The 16887-nt window shown below is 41.6% G+C and overlaps 1 protein-coding gene across 6 annotated transcripts in view; it reads left to right on the top strand.

Annotated features, from left to right (window-relative positions):
- FSTL3 (follistatin like 3) overlaps nucleotides 1-16887 on the top strand; it is a 256859-nt gene that overhangs the window by 62616 nt on the left and 177356 nt on the right. Inside the window, exon 1 of one of the 6 annotated variants that reach the window (XM_056518018.1) lies at nucleotides 7362-7446. The exons of the other annotated variants lie outside the window; for them this stretch is intronic. The gene's annotated coding sequence lies outside the window, so the exon portion shown is untranslated. Of the gene's footprint in view, nucleotides 1-7361; nucleotides 7447-16887 lie in introns of those variants that run through there. 6 annotated transcript variants of the gene reach the window in all.

Here is a 16887-nt window from a genome sequence, read left to right as displayed (position 1 = left end):
GAAAAACATGATGGTGGGAGCTACCCTTTGAATTGTACTGTATCTCAGCTAATGTGAGGAAATTGGGGCCACAAAACGCATGTGGCTGTGGCACAATTAGGGAGTGCAACACTGTGGTCTTTGATCGCGTGACCCATGTCATAGGCAAAGTCTATTATATCCGGTGACTCAATTTAGCTACTTTGCAACTATTGGGGGGTTTTGTTTCATGCATAGTAAAAATTATATGTTATCTTTATTTTGTAGATCATTATGATTACAATAATATCCAATTTATATACGTTTTGTCTTACTTATATTTTTTACTTTAAAAAAATTATAACTTTTTGTAAGGAAATGAGTATGATTAAAATTGTCCTCTTCTGACCCCCTATCATTATTTTTTATACAGTCCTTTTTTGTGCACCGTGATCTGTAATTTTTTGTGTAGATGGGACTTTTTGATCACTTTTTATTAATTTGTCTCTGGTATATGGAGGGACCAAAAATCAGCAACTCTAAACTTTGGTATTTTTTACGTTTAAACCATTCACCGTGCAGTTTCAATAAAGTAATATTTTAATAGTTTGAACATTTACACATCTTTTGAGCCTTGCTTCAAAGTCCAATAGCATGAATAGGTCATAAATGTATGTCCTGTGGCCTTTTAGGGGTTAATATATGGCACTATTATTTATGCACTTAATTATTACTGCCTATGTTGCCCTCAGTAGGGGGCCATCTCATTTTGTTATGGAGCTTTATGGATTTTCGTTACCGCTGCTACATGTTTTTGTACATATTTTTTTCCCTAGAATAATGTGATGCAGTATTAGTTTAAGGGATGTGATAATATGGAAATCATGCAATTTTATGCAAATTGTTGAGATAAAGACAGGAGTTGATCCAACAGGTATGAAAAATAAGTCCTTACTGTATTCTTCCTGTCCTTTCCCTTCCTTTTAAATACTCTTCTGGCTGGGGCCACACTACACCTGTAATTTCAGCTTTGATGTATTTAGGAGATTACAGACTTTAGAAAGGTGGGTCAAAAAAAAACAATACAATAATGTGTGAATAAAGCCTAGGAATGTCACATGTAAGGGATTTACTGCAGAAAACTTCCACAGCACGTCTGCAGAGAGCAGCAAAGACTTATCCAAAGTTGAATGTTGAATAAAGAACAGCTAATTGTGTTAAGTAAAAATGTATATGAACATTATGAATACCCTAGCGTTTCTCTGCCCCCTGACAGTCTCTGCTCTAACTGTCACACCTGTGCCTCTCTTGGGATCTAGCAGTTCTGTTTCCACCTGTGTACACAGCAGACATCATTCACTACTTTGACCATGCTCCCACAGTTGATTCAGAGGGTGTGGATTCTGGTCCAATAGCATTCGGTCCTGATGTCCACACCTCTGTAGACTGGCTATTTATATTCCACTTACTTGAATGCTCCTTGCCTGGAATATTGGATCCTTCCTTGTTACTAGCTTTGTTATTGTATCTGTTCACCTGCATGTATTCTTGGCTTGCTCTCTGCCTACTCTTTTTGCATACTGTTTCTGTACTGCGCTGCTATCTCTGTTACCTACCCATCTATTTGACATTGCTTGTATGTTTAGTTTGTGCTTCTTGTATTTGTCCTGTTTGCTGTTCAGTTTGTTGATAACCCATTGTGTCCTGAACTGATCCTTGACTTTTATACTGTGTTTATTTTATATTGTTTTAACATTGCTACGCTTTGTACTCGCACAGTATAAGGACTGTCTTCCAGATGGTCTATCACTTAGGGAAGATCATCAAGTATGAAGGGATAGAGGCTGTGGGTGAGCTCAGGGCGTAAGCATAAAATCCTGGTGGCAGGTGCAGTCTTTTGAAAATTATATTAAATGTCAAATTGTACCATTGGGTTTGAGTATACAGATTAATCCTGTTCACAGTGCTTCCCAAGGCTGTGGAAGAAGACGACTGAGAGCTCATTACGCTCGATGCAGATCCTCTTGAAAGAGGAACATGTTATTTTGGAACTCAAAGGCAGAACTTAAATTCAAGTTGGATCTAGATTTTGGTAAAAGATAAATCTCTCTACAGCAACCTGTGGAAAATTATCACGTCCAGATTAAAGAGAGGAAACATAATCAGTTCCTAAAATATCTGACTGAATTTAAACAGCAACAACCTTTTACGGACCTACCAGTGGGCCCCTTGGAATTGGAACTGTCCTCCTCTGAATAATCTAAATCCGAACCTCCCTCTACAAATCCTGGGATAAAAAAAAGAGGAAAAATAAGAAAAAAATCAGAAGGGACAATGGGGAGGAGGGAGACATGAGCAGTATGGTCAAGGATTTTCATTATCCTTTGGTGTCTCACATGTCTCCCCTCCTACCCAGTCAGGAACACAATATCAAGAGATGCAGATCATAAATCTGTCTGAAAGAGCCCTTACTATTAATGAGGAATCTTTCCTTGAGAAAGGACTCTCATTTGTCCCGGTAACAAGATTTGACTGTTTTACATGAGTCAAAGACCTCAACCTCTTTGTGAGGAAATTAAAATGGCACAAAAGGCACATGCAGTAAGTTGGGAATTGATATTGACAACTCACCAGATGTTCATTGGTTGGCTGAATGTCTGTTTGAAGAAAGCCATTGACCTCTAGGCGAGGAACTCTACAACAGTTTGCTTCCCTGCAGTAGAAGGATACCTCCTATCGAGGAGAATAGCCGATCAATATGAATATTTTACTAGATATGGTTATTAGACATTTGAAGAGTTTAAATGGACCATATTTTACCCCTAATCTCATGGTAGAGAAGAAATAGGAGTACTTTTAGAATTTAAAAAGACACATTGGGGGAGAATTATCAAAACCTGTCAAGAGGAAAAGTTGATGAGTTGCACATAGCAACAAATCAGATTGCTTCTTTCATTTTTAACAAGGCCTCTGAAAAAAGAAAGAAACCATCTGATTGGTTGCTTTTGGCAACTCAGCAACTTTTTCTCTAGACAGGTTTTGATAAATCTCCCCAATTGTGATTAAAGCATCTGACAAAGGTGGAAACCTACAATATACAGCTATGTGTCAGAACTTATTAAAAAACCATAGCTGCTACCAGGTACTAGAAAGAGACTCCACTGTGACATTTCTGAGCCAGCTGAACAACATTCTCAAGAGGGGTCTGGAGGAGAGGGTGATCAGTAAAAAAGAGTATATGTATATTCTCTATTTCCACCATATACCTTCTTTTTACGGCTTACCTAAAGTTGACAAAGGTATACAACCTTTATGCTGTCGAATAATAGTGTCTGGAGTAAATTTAATAACGCAGGACGCTAGCCTATACATCAGCCAAGTACTGAGAGACCTTGTTAACGCTACTACTTTGTACACTCATGATGGTATGTACCTCTTGAACAGACTAGAGCTCCTAGAGATTGATAGGTCAGTGTATTTAGCTAGCATAGATGTTGAATCTCTATATTCATGCATCCTGCAGTTTGAAAGCAGCAAGGAACTACTTGCACTCCAGTGGGAATTTCTCCTTTCCACACAATGGGGGAGATTTATCAAACTATGTGAGAGTAAAAATAGAGTGATTGTTCCACAGCAACCAATCACAGTTCAGGTTTCACTTTACCAGAGCTCATTAGCTGAGCTGTGATTGGTTGCTGTGGAAAAATCACTCCAGTTTTTCTCTCACAAAGTTTGATAAATCTGGGCCAATGAGTTTGTTACACAACACTTGGAGTTTGTGCAGATGCATAACTTCTTTTTATTTGATACCAGATTGAACTTCCAGCTCAGGGGGACTGCAATGGGGACGCTCTGTGCCCCCACATATGCACATCTCCTTCTGGGCTGGTGGGAGGACACAACAGTTTTTACATCAGACAGCCCATGGTGGACAGAGATGATTCTATTGTGAACTCGCTATATTAACAATGTCCTGGTATTATGAACAGACATTTTTGTGAATGAGACACAACTGGTTGACAAGCCAAGAATATTTTAGACAAACGATGGACTTGCAGAGACATTTTCTTGACCAGAGCTATCCCAACTATACCCTTAACCAAGCTTTTAAACATGCTTCCACCCAGGAACACCTAGATCTCCTTGTCCCCCGACTTGTGAAGACAAGCAGATTAGAATCAAAGTGACCTTTGGTAACAGGACAAAAAAGTTATAAATATTGTATGGAGATATTGGCCCATCCTGGGGGAGATGCTGACATCAGTTATGTACTGTTTGACCACTCTGCTTCACATATTGTAGGGGTAGGTGTTTACGGCATTGCCTGGTCCACAGCCATTATCAATGGCCACCACCACAAGGGATTTAGCTTAATTGGAGACCATGTGGGATGTTCAATTGTTAGAACTATATAGGCAAGACCAAAAAGGAATTTCCTAGATTCCAACATTTGAGGGATTCAACATCTCGAGACATGTTAATGAGATCCATAATGGTAGCCCAAAGGTCCTCCACTTTTTGGTGATTAAAGTCATTAGACCATCCCCAAGAGACTGGGACAATCACACTTTGAAAAGGGAAGATAATTGATTTTATCATTTTGCAATATCCACTTGACCTTAATGAAAGATTTGATTTTGCTCCATTTATTGAATATGCCAATTCCTTTCAGAATTTAGGAATTCAACTATTTTCCCTGGGTTAAACTATACTTGCCCCTTTTTACTATGTAATTCCCTAGGGACATGACCCTAAACAGCAACCCTTTGAAACTAGCATATGGTGAATAAGTGCAAAAAAGTACCCGAGTCTAGATTTATTATATTTATTTGTCCTGGTTTTATCTAATACTAACTTGGATGGAGTGTCCCCTACCAGGTCATGTACGATCAGTACATGGCTATGTATCATGGGTTTGCCTCCGGTAGACCACTGAAAAAGTGGTATTTAACCACTGTGCTATTTAACAAGCTATCCTCTACCTCTACCTATACCTCTACCTATCTTATTCGTACATTCTCCTGGTCCAATTATCTAGTCCAATCTTGTTCAAAGGTCCATCACTTTACGGTGGAGGCTAATTTAATTTATCATTTTTGTTTGCAATAGCTACTTAGTCTTAATGAAAGACTATATATATATATATATATATATATATATATATACACACACACACACACCTACATATATATATATATATACATACATAAACATAATGTAGTAAATTTGAGTAGCCGTATTAGTCCAGTGATGCAGATGCATCACTGGACTAATACGGCTACTCAAATTTACTACATTATGGAAGAACAAACCACGCTGCAAACTCTGCCAACATATCTGCACCAAGATGGAAGCCACCCACAACAACAAGGGGACTATACTCCTGCACATCCCCAAATGTGGTCTACATGATATGATGCACCAAGTGTGACATGGGATTCTACATTGGTGAAACCAGCCGGAAACTCAACGAAAGGATGAACCTACACAGACATTCCATCAACCGCCATAAAGAAAATGACTACTGCACCCCAGTTGGACACCATTTTACCCAAACAGGCCACTCCATACAGGACCTTACAATCAAGATACTGAGAGGGAACTTCAAAAACACACAACAGAGAAAGACATTTGAAGCCAAAATGATACTGTTTTTGACTCGAAAAACAGGGGACTTAATGTGGATTTGAGCTTCTTGTCTCATTATCAAAATTTCTTATAACCTGTGCTGTGTTCTCTTTTACATCTCACTATGTCCTGCTAATTAGTCTCTCCCCTGCCCCCCCTCCCTCCCCCTTTTTCTCATTCTTATCTATTTAGTCTATGTTCCCATAACAGGACAATTTATGGCCCATCTTAGTGTGAATTCTCCACATCTATTGTCTTAACCCCTGCATATTTGTGAGATGTAACCTGTGTCTTCTGCTTGTGAGCTTAGATTTGCTTTGGACTTCATAAAGGGAGCTTGTCTCTACAAAATGCTGTTAGTCCAGTAAAAAAGGTATTACAAGATACTGCAACATTTTATGATTTGCATCTACATATACATAACATATACATATATACATAACATATTGAACATTGTTACACTTTTATCTGTTAAGAGGAATTCATTACAACATTACATACATCTTTGCATCCTTTCCATTCTTACAGTGAAAAAGGACTGGTTTCAAGGACACTATCTAGCAATTAAGTGTCCATAATCATTTTAGTGCATTCTGTGATAGAAGAAAAAGTTTTCTTTATATATCAGTGTCAGCCTGTATATTTTAACTTTTTAATAGGTTAATGCATATTCCTCTCACAAGGGGCCCCTTGTGAGGTGGTATTCTCATCATCTTTTATATCATTTAATAAAAATTATATATTTTAGTATAATTGAAGCACGATCCTTGGTTCTTTAATTATAGTCTAATCTATTACATTTATTATACCTTCCTTGAGGTCTGGGTACTTTTGGTTCTTTCTCTAATTTACAAATCTGTTTAACTTTCTGGAGCCAGTTGATAAATAAAAAACAAGTTTTTTCCTGGAATACCCCTTTAAGGTTAGGTTGTATCTAGGGTATCTAGGGTGAGGGTATAGGGCAGTGGTCTCCAAACTTGTGAACCTCCACATGTTGCAAAACTAAAACTCCCAGCATGCCCTGACAACCAACAGGTGTTAGATAGGCAGGGTATTCTCTTTAGGGTGAGTGCCTCTCATGTAGATAGGCAGGGTAACTCGCAAGGGATAGGGTTATTGCTTAGGGTTATTATATAAACGTGGCCCCCAGAGACATGTTTAACTATGAACTGTATTATTTCCTATTCTGCACCAAGCCAAACATAACCTCCCCCCGGCCCGGCTTACTTGAGCAGTGGTTGATGGAACGCTCAGTCTAGAATGAATGCTGTGGCACTTCATTATGCAAAGGCAGATAGTGCTAATGCTTAGTCTGGCGCATTACTATAAGTAGACAAGTGTATCCATGGATAGGTGATAAATGCTTTTAGTCGGCCAATACCATAGGGACCCTTTCCCAGTTCACTTTTTTTAGTGCTGAAGGTGAGTCAGGAAATTTGTGCAATTGGCTGACATCTTTCAACCAACTGCAAAATTGCTGGCACAGCGAGTGGCTTGATATTCTGCAGCAGCCACTCTGCAGAACTGGTTACTATATCTGCTACTAGGCGATTACTGTACTAAGTAAGCCAGTCAGTGTCCAGCAGAAGCTTTAGTTAGCAATCCCACCAGCATTGGAGAGCAGCATTTTAGTTGAGAAGCCTGGCAGCAGCTACAGCGTGTAGCTCCACAGAGCGGTTGCTAATGCAGGTGGTTTAGTGGGAAGTTCAATACAGTATGCCAAATAGGCATCTCCAAGCAGCTGCTTAATCCTGGGTGGCAGTGCAGAATATTAAGCAGCCCGACGGCTTCTTCAGTCCATTGACACCCCGGCATTCGGCTCACTGCTGACTTGACCTGCCTTGGCCACAGGGAAGCATCGTAAGTTTATTCTGTATTACTGTATTACAATGAGCTGTGAGAGGCTAAACATAGAAAATATTCATTATAGATCTTAGATTTGGACCCTATACTAGACCCTTTGTGTTATAGCCTTAGATGCATGTCTCTTTATTAGGATCTTAGGCTGCAGTCACATAGTATATGATCAGTAACTGAGTGTTGTGTTTTTTTCTATCACAAATTAGATCCCCTTAAAGGAAATCAGGATATCTATCCTTAGTGTAAAGTGTAGGAGGAGGATGTTCTGATGGGTTTCCAACCGGATTTTGGTATAAAGTGTATGGCACGCAGCATATCAATATATATTTACTGCTTACCCAAAATCCACAATGGGACCCTGCCACTGAAAGGGAGACCAAATGTCTCTGGAGTAAACTTCCTTACACATGGGGCTGAGTGTCTATGTGGACTGAGTTCTACAGAAGTTTGTGACAGCTTGACCCTCATATGTGAAGAACACCATGGACCTCTTTAAGAAGATCAAGGAAGTCCCAGTGGACAAGTCAGCACTGTTGGCAAGTATTGACATGAAATCTCTCTATAGCTTGATCCCCCATGATCATGGAATATAAGCTGTGGAGTATTTCTTGCAGGCTAGAGGGAGGCCCACATAATACGCTGATTGTATCCTTTCTCAGGTTTATCCTAACACACAACTTCTTCCTGTTTGATCGTTAGTTCTTCCACCAGCTTAGGGGCACCGTGATGGGGAGCCCCTGTGCCCCTACATACGCCAACTTGCTCCTGGGCTGGTGGGAGGAAACGGTTGTAATCCCCCCTGAAGAGACAGATTTGTCATCATAGATCCTGTTGTGGATCTGTTATATAAATGACATCATCATTCTGTGTGTGTGTGTGTGTGGGGAGGGGGGGGGTGTTGGGCAGTAATGATGAGTTCGTAGAATTTGTTCAAACCCTTAATAGTAATCACATTGACCTACTTTTTATGTTTAAGGCCAACCTACAGGAACTTTTTTGGATATTAACCAACACGATGACCTATCCACTACATTATAACAGCTGTTAATCCCATTCTCTATATCATTAATAAATAAATTAAACAAGAGCAGGCCCAGTACTGAACCTTGGGGTACATCACTAATAACAACTGAACACATTGTTTTTTTTTTATTTTTTAAAAATGCCTCTAAAAAGAAGGGTATGTCTGGTTGCTATGGCCTACTGGTTAACTTTTTCTCTGCACAGGTTTTCATAAATCTCCCCCCTAATTTGGGACTTATGGTGGGGAAGAAATGTAACCTGCAAAGAAAATCTTACTGTTGATAATGTGTGTCAGGAGGTAACCCAAACCATTCGGCACAGACACTGAGGTGCCAGCAGTAGGGTTGAACACAAATGAAGATGATATTTTTCCCCTAGCTGTACTGGCTGGTGATACTGAAGTCCAGAAAGAAGTCCCTGATCTGCCTGAGATAGAGGTGTCACACAATAATTTTGGAACTGTCAGTTTAGGGTCCCACATTGTTAAATGGGCAGTGTCATAAAATTTTTTATTCTAGATTATTAAAACTAATAATGTTTCTAATATATTTATTAATAACATTTTCACTTTTTATATGCTCTTTTTAACTTTTAAAATATGGCCACTAGGGTCCTCCCTCCTAGTGCAGGCCGCATTCCGTGTCTCCAGCAGACCTGAATTTGACATCATGCCGGCTGGGCATGAGACCAAAGTCAGGAAGTGCGAGTGGAACATCAGCTATACACAGCGTTTGCTCTCTGCCCTGTTAATCGCCTCCTGAATTAATCGCTTTTCTTCCTGTTCCCAGACGCTGTGCACTGAGACAGACCTTCCCCCTGCGTCGCCATGGCAGCCCCCCAGAAGCGAGACCCAGCATAATGTAATTCTCTGGTGCTGGGTCTAGCCACTGGAGGGGGATCCTATGGAGATGCTGTGTAGGCTCCATCTAATAGCGATGAGCAAGATACAGCTAAAAGAGAAAAGCGCCCTGTTCGAGCATTTAATCAATGATTTTGAAATGCATTACATTCAGACAAATGCACATTGCTGCTCGATTTATTAATTTTTTTAAATAAAAAAAGCACTAAAGGTACACTTTAAAAGCCATAGAGAATGCATATGTGATAAATGGTGTGTCACAATTTCCAAGTGCTGACAAGCAGTTCATGGTTGGTAACCAAGAGCTACTGTACAGAATAGATAATATACGTGAGGAAATGATTGAGCAGTTTGTGGTACCCCAACCATATTTTCAAATGGTCTTAGATTTTTAATGGCATTCCACTGTGGAATTACGCAAAATTAAAGACAGGTCTTATAATTTTGTGGAATCCGGAATGCAGAATTTCCATCAAGGAACTTCCGCTTTGTGAATGGGACAGCGGAATCCCATTGAACATTATGGGGGAGATTTTGCATTGCCTTTAGAGCATTTTTTTTGTCTATGTTTAGGCGCAGTTCAGGCGCAAGCAGCATATTTTTAGACTTTTATGCGCCTTTTGATATAGACAGTTTTACTCTTTTTGCCTACCCATAAAACTTTTTCTGTTTGACCATGCAGTGGTCACGTATTTATCATTTGCTATTTACAAGAGAGAATTGGGGCTCAGGGTAAAGGATGTATGGATACAACTGGCTTGTTATATTAAATGTTGGTATTTATTAAATTATCAAATGATAAAAAATCTATTTATTTCAATTATAAAACGTAGTAAGTACTAGGGATCGACCGATTATCGGTATGGCCGATATTATCGGCCGATAATCACGATTTTGGGCATTATCGGTATTGGCAATTATCTTGCCGATAAGCCAATAATGCCCCGCCCCCCGCACCGCCCCCACCGCACCACGACCGCCACCCCCTCGACCCGCCGCACCGCACCGCCGACCCACCGCATCCCCACCGTGATGCTAGGCGGTATACCGGTATGGATTTTTTACCATACCGCTATACCGGTCGGGCCCCTCCCCCACCCTCCCAATCAATAAAAAAATTAAACTTACCCGTAATGGGGGTGGTCCAGGCCATCCATCGTTCCTGTAGCGTCCGGGGGCGTTCCGGGTGGAGGGTGGTCCGGTCCGGGCTGTCCTTCTTCTCCCACGGTCTTCTTCTCCACTCCGGGCAGGCTCCGGCTTAGTACGCTGCATAGACGCCGCTACGCCGTGACGTCAGGTGCGTCGCTGCGCACGGGCGTCACTGCGCAGCGGCGTCTATGCAGCGTACTAGGCCGGAGCCTTCCCGGAGTGGAGAAGATGACCGCCGGAGAAGAAGGACAGCCCGGACCGGACCACCCTCCACCCGGAACGCCCCCGCACGCTACAGGAACGATGGATGGATGGCCCGGACCACCCTGTCAGGTAGGGGAGAGAAGCGGGTGGTGGCGTCGGCGGCGGCGGCCTATGGCCCCGCAAAAGCCACTGCAGATCATTGATTTAAAGCGCCCGCTTTAAATCAATGATCTGCAGCGGTGTCGGAGGGGGTTAAATAGCCGATAACTTATACCGTAATATCGGTATAAGTTATCGGCTATCGGCCCTAACCTGCACCGATTATCGGTATCGGCCCTAAAAAAACGATATCGGTCGATCCCTAGTAAGTACCGTGACCCACAGGGCCACGGCACTCCCTACAAATAATTAAGTAGTGGATAAAATAGATATACAATAATGCTATATATATATATATATATATATATATATATATATATAAAATGTTAATAAAGCATGATAATCCTACTGAGACCAATTAAAATGTATAAAATAACTAAAAAAGTTCAATTAAAACAGATTGTCCTCTTTAAAATTGAGACCCCCTTTGTATGATGGTAACTAATAACAACCAGTTGTCAGGGTCCGGACTGGTATGCAGCGAGGACACTGGTGGTGGATCCTCTGTGTCAGTGGGGTGATGGCGTGGGCCGTACCAGGGGAACGGAGTCTAAGGGGTTACTGGTTTTCACCAGAGCCCGCCGCAAAGCGCGATGGACTTGCAGCGGCATGTAACCCCCAGGTCGTTCCACCCGATAGTGACTCAACCCCAGCTGACAGCTGAGACAGGCGCAGTACACAGGTACAAGGCAAGAGCAAGGTCGGACGTAGCAGAAGGTCAGGGCAGGCAGCAAGAGTCGTAGTCAGGGGCAACAGCAGAAGGTCTGGATACACAGGCTTGGGAACACACTAAACGCTTTCACAGGGCACAAGGCAACAAGATCCGGCAAGGACAGGAAGGGGAAGTGGGTTTTTAAACACATAGAGCAGGTGTAGGTACTGATTGGGCCAGGCACCAATTAATGGTGCACTGGCCCTTTAAATTTCAGAGAGCCGGCGTGCGCGCGCCCTAGAGAGCGGGGCCGCGCGCGCCGGGACAGAACAGCAAGAGGACGGGGCAGGTGAGGAGATTGGGATGCGACCCGCAGGCGGGCACGTCCCGCTACGCGGATCGCATCCCCGCCGGTGATACCAGTGCAGTGCTCCCGGTCAGCGGGTCTGACCGGGGCGCACAGAGAAGAACGCCGCGAGCGCTCCGGGGAGGAGCAGGGACCCGGAGCGCTCGGCGTAACACCAGTGGAGTTAATATGTATAGCAAATTGTCCAAAATTTAATAAGTCTTTTAGTGAATCATTATCTGCCAAACCACTCACACTGTTGCTACTAACTGTTACAATTGTTATAATTGCCGGCAACTATTTTGCAACTTTTCCACTAAGGTACATATATCCACAACAGCGCTGCAGGACATTGATGTACTTTATGAACTGGATACTGACCCATGAAGCTATTCACTAAAAGACTTATTCAATTTTGGACAATTTGCTATACATAATTATGGACATTTATCAACTGGTTTAGTCAGGTTTTCTTTACTATAATTGTCGCAAAATTGTCGCAACTGCGACTACACGATTTTTCGTGCGACATTTTTACTGGAAAGCGAGAAAAGCAAGTTTTCCAAAAATTAACTACGTAGTAATAATTTTTAAATGGACTACGGGTAGTCAGGTATTTATTAACTGTGACAGTCGCAATTGCGCAAAAAAAGTTGCAACAGGGTTAAAAATTTACTAAATTTACTCCAGCTCAAACATGGAGCAGAAAAAGCTACTACCAAAGTAAAAAAGGAAAAATTGCTTACGTGAAAGAAGATTATCAACAGGCTGAAACCAGTTGATAAATAAGTCACACATAAGGAAAAAAAAAAAAAGAATACATAAGCAAACATTGATAAATGTCCCTCATTAACTCCACTGGTTGCTATTAGTTACCATCATACAAAGGGGTCTCAATTTTAAAGAGGACAATCTGTTTTAATTGAACTTTTTTTTGTTATTTTATACATTTTGATTGGTCTCAGTAGGATTATCATGCTTTATTAGCATTTTATATATATATAGCATTATTGTATATCTATTTTATCCACTCATTAATTATTTGTAGGGAGTGCTGTGGCTCTACAAGGGCCCTGTGGGTCACGGTACTTACCACGTTTTATAATTGAAATAAATAGATTTTTTTTATCATTTGATAATTTAATAAATACCAACATTTAATATAACAAGCCAGTTGTGTCCATACATCCTTTACCCTGAGCCCCAATTATCTCTTGTAAATAGTACTATTTTTTATTTCACCTTGGGTATAGGTGTTACTGTTGGGTAGCCCGGGTTGCTATTGGTTACGGTCTTAACATAGAGCCACTCCAAGTCCTTCTTTCAATTTATCATTTGCGACTTTTGTCAAAACCACTTAGACACCGCAATCAAATTTGATTTTAGCGTCTAAAATGCAAGTAAAAATCTCATGGCAGCTCTGTGAAAGTAAGTAAACACACCTAACCTGCCAAATTCAGGACCCGGGAAAGTGTCTACCTCCCTCCCTCACAAGTGTCTAGAAAAGGTGTATGTGGTAGAGCTTTTCCCACGGCAGCAGAGCTGCGCAAAATTCATCATCCTGCTGCACCTTCTTGATAAATAAGATGCACGCTATTCAAACCCACCTCCCAAATAAACGTGGGAAAATAGCTCTACCGTAGACATTCTTTGCTAAATCTGGGCCTATGTGCATTACATTTCGGCAGAATTTCGGGCAGGAAATCATGTGAACCAAGCCTTAGTCATGTCTTTAGTGTCAATGAACTGCTCCTGTATCTCACTTTAGAAACCCTGAGGCCATGTTCACACATCAGAATTTTTGCGCCAAATTCTGCATTGGAATTCAGCACAGATATTCCGCTGCAGCAGAGTCCCTTTGAATTCAACAGGATTCTGCTGCACTGTGCACATGGTGGAATTTCCTTGCCAGATGTTACAGGCACGGAAATTCTGATTTCAGGCACGTTCATTCTTTCTGCGGACTCCGCATGGAATGCATAGCTGTCTATGAGACTGCGCATTCCCATGCAGTCCTAGCTCTGGCATGTTATGCCGGTGCCTGTAGTTTGCAGAATGTCCGCACAAAGATTTTCTGTGTGGACATTCTAGCTTGTGAACAAAGCCTTAGGCCATGTTCATACGTAGAAATTTCCGTGACAGATTCCGCATTGGAATTCGGCACGGAGATTCTGCTGCAGCAGAGTCCTTTTGAATTCAATGGGATTCTGCTGCACTGTGGACACTGCGGAATTTCCGTGCCAAATGTTTCCGGCATGGAAATTCTGATTTCAGTGTCCGCAGAAAGAATTAATGTGTTCATTCTTTCTACTGACTCAGCATGGAATACATAGCCTCCATATTATGCCAGCGCCTGCAGTTTGTAGAATGTCTGCATGGAGATTTTCCGCGCAGACATTCCATAGTGTGAACATAGCCTTAGGTATCTTTTGCAAGGGTGGCACTGGATTTGGTTAACCCTGTAGTGATGTTCACAAGGGAACTTCAGTATATTCTCATGGTGTTAGATTATGCCACACATTATGCAGAGGCCCTACCTTGAGAAATCTTTCCTCAAAGCTAATTGCCAAGTATCTTTTTCATACATTCTCTTGCACAGGCATACACAAAGATCCTTATAGATCAGGAGACTCCTTTCATGTCTTTGGTCATGAAAGTAATGTGTAGGCTCTTAAAGTTTAAACATCGGAATACTTCTGTGTATTACCTACAAACTAATGGCCTGGTGAAAAGGTTAAATAAAACATTGAATGGCATGTTTAAAAGGGTAGTTAGCAAGGATGGGAAGGATTGGGATTATCTTTTGCCTTATTTAATGTTTGCAGTCCATAAAGTACCACAATCCTCCACAGGTTTTTCTCCTTTTGAGCTAATGTATAGCAGATAACCATGGTAGTCCTGGATACTGCTTAGGAAATGGGGGAGCAAGAGCACACCCCTTATAAATGTGTAATATATTATATAGCTCTCATGCAAGACAGAATTTCAGCTGTCATGCCATTTGTCAAGGACCACTTAGACCAAACACAAGAGGCTCAAATTCATGTCTACAACAGGTCGGCTAAAATTAGAACCTTTAACCTAGGAAATCAAGTGTTAGTGCAAGTACCAACTTGCAAAATGGCAAGGGCCCTATGAGCTAATTGAGAGTGTGAGAAAAGTAAATTATTAAGTGCACTAGCCAGGTAGGAGAAAGCCTAAACAGTTGTACTTATGATGCCAAGTTATACAGTAGAATCTCCTAATAGCCCTTGCACCATCACACTCTGTCTAGCGTTGTAGCTGGACCGATAGGGTGTGATTGTGACACAAACACTCACAGGGAATAAAAAAAAGTGTCCGCTATTGAGAGATATGCCCTATTGGGAAAAAATGACCAAATACTGTAATGTACTCACTCCAGAATGTAATTACCTATAAAACATGATAAAAAGGAATATTACGGTAGATTCTCCCAGTGCCGTTGAATTACCTCTTATCCCTCCCCCGGCCTGTATCATTTAATCCCCCCTTTATAACCTGTGCCACCTTATGCCCCCATGCCTTGTGCCAAATAATCCCCCCTTACCCTTGTGCCACATCATTTTGACTCCCCTGTGCCATTTCATTCCCCCTTTATTACCCATACTTCATCACCCCCTCTTTATAAGGTGGCACAGGGGAATAAAGGGGGAATTAAATGGCACAGGGGGGATCAAGAGGAAATTATGTGGCACAGGGGGTAAAAAAAAGGGGGAGGGTGATTTGGCACAGGGGAAATAAAGTGGCATGGGGGGATCAGGGAAGGAGAAGGGTGAATGATGTGGCTGGCGGACGTACAGAAGCAAGAGACCACTGTTTAAACAGTTGTCTTCTGCTTCTGTGCCAAATCCTTATGTAACCCAGAGGGTTAAAAGACATATTGGAAGAGGCCATCAGGGGTGATAAACTTAGTTTTGTCTTTAGTAGTGATGAGCGGCAGGGGGCATATTCGAATTTGTGATATTCCGTAAATATATGGACGAATATTCGTCCTATGTTCGCAAAATTTGCATATTTGCTAGGTTCATTCTTTTTTTATTTCCATGCGAAAATTCGTAATGAAATTTGCATAGTGCGCATGCGCAATTATATCACCTAAAAGAACGGAGTGATCAGTTTCCAGTCTGGAAATGCCGATATTTGCATAAATATTTGCATAAATTCGCATTAAAATGAAAAAAAATATATATATATTAGTCATTGCGAATATATATCTCTGTATTCTAAATATTTGCGTAATCGCGAACTGACGATATTCGTGGCAAAAATTTGCATTTCGAACATTTGAGCTCTTTTCTTTAGGTCATATACATGGTCAGTTTCAGTATATAATGCAGCAGGCATGTATAGCTATTTAATAACTTTCCTTTTATGATCTCTACATGCATCCCATCATCTACAAAATAACAGGTGACAGCTATTCAATTAAAATCCTGGGCATGCCCATGGAGGCTTTTCATTGGCTGATCGAGAAACTGGCCCTTCACCACTGCAAAGAGAACACCAATATGAGGAGGGCCATCATTCTGTGGTAAGTATATGTTTTTGCAAAATGTAAATTAATAGGCAAAATACAGTCCTCTTGAACTAGTTGTAAGAAGAGAAGACACCGCGAACTGCAAGTGGTTTGACAGAGGGAGCTCCCTCTGTCTCCCCTGCAGCACCTGCAATGCATTCACAGGTGCTGCGTGTGATCCCCGGCAGGAGGAGGCTGGGACCGAAGTATATTTCAGTTTTGGCTGTTTAACCCTTACAGCTGCGATTGGAAGCAACCGCGAGCTGTAAGGGGTTTGACAGAGGAAGGGAGCTCCCTCTGTCTCCAGCAGCACCCTCAACGAACGCAGGGTGCTGCTTACCTGGGCAGCCGGGGGTCTGACAAAGACCCCCAGGTCTGCCTCAGGTAAATGCCTGTCTACCAGTGCCAGTGGTGCCTTCCCGTCACTGCTAGCCGACCAAGGACTAATCAGAGTGGTCCCTGGTCCAGCTAATACATATTTCTTTCTGAGGAAAAAAATTTGCGGGCCACAT

Source organism: Hyla sarda, chromosome 1 (assembly GCF_029499605.1).
Source record: "Hyla sarda isolate aHylSar1 chromosome 1, aHylSar1.hap1, whole genome shotgun sequence".
NCBI lineage: Eukaryota > Metazoa > Chordata > Amphibia > Anura > Hylidae > Hyla > Hyla sarda.
Note: the sequence above shows the minus strand (reverse complement) of the source record. Positions and strands in the feature narration are given on the sequence as shown.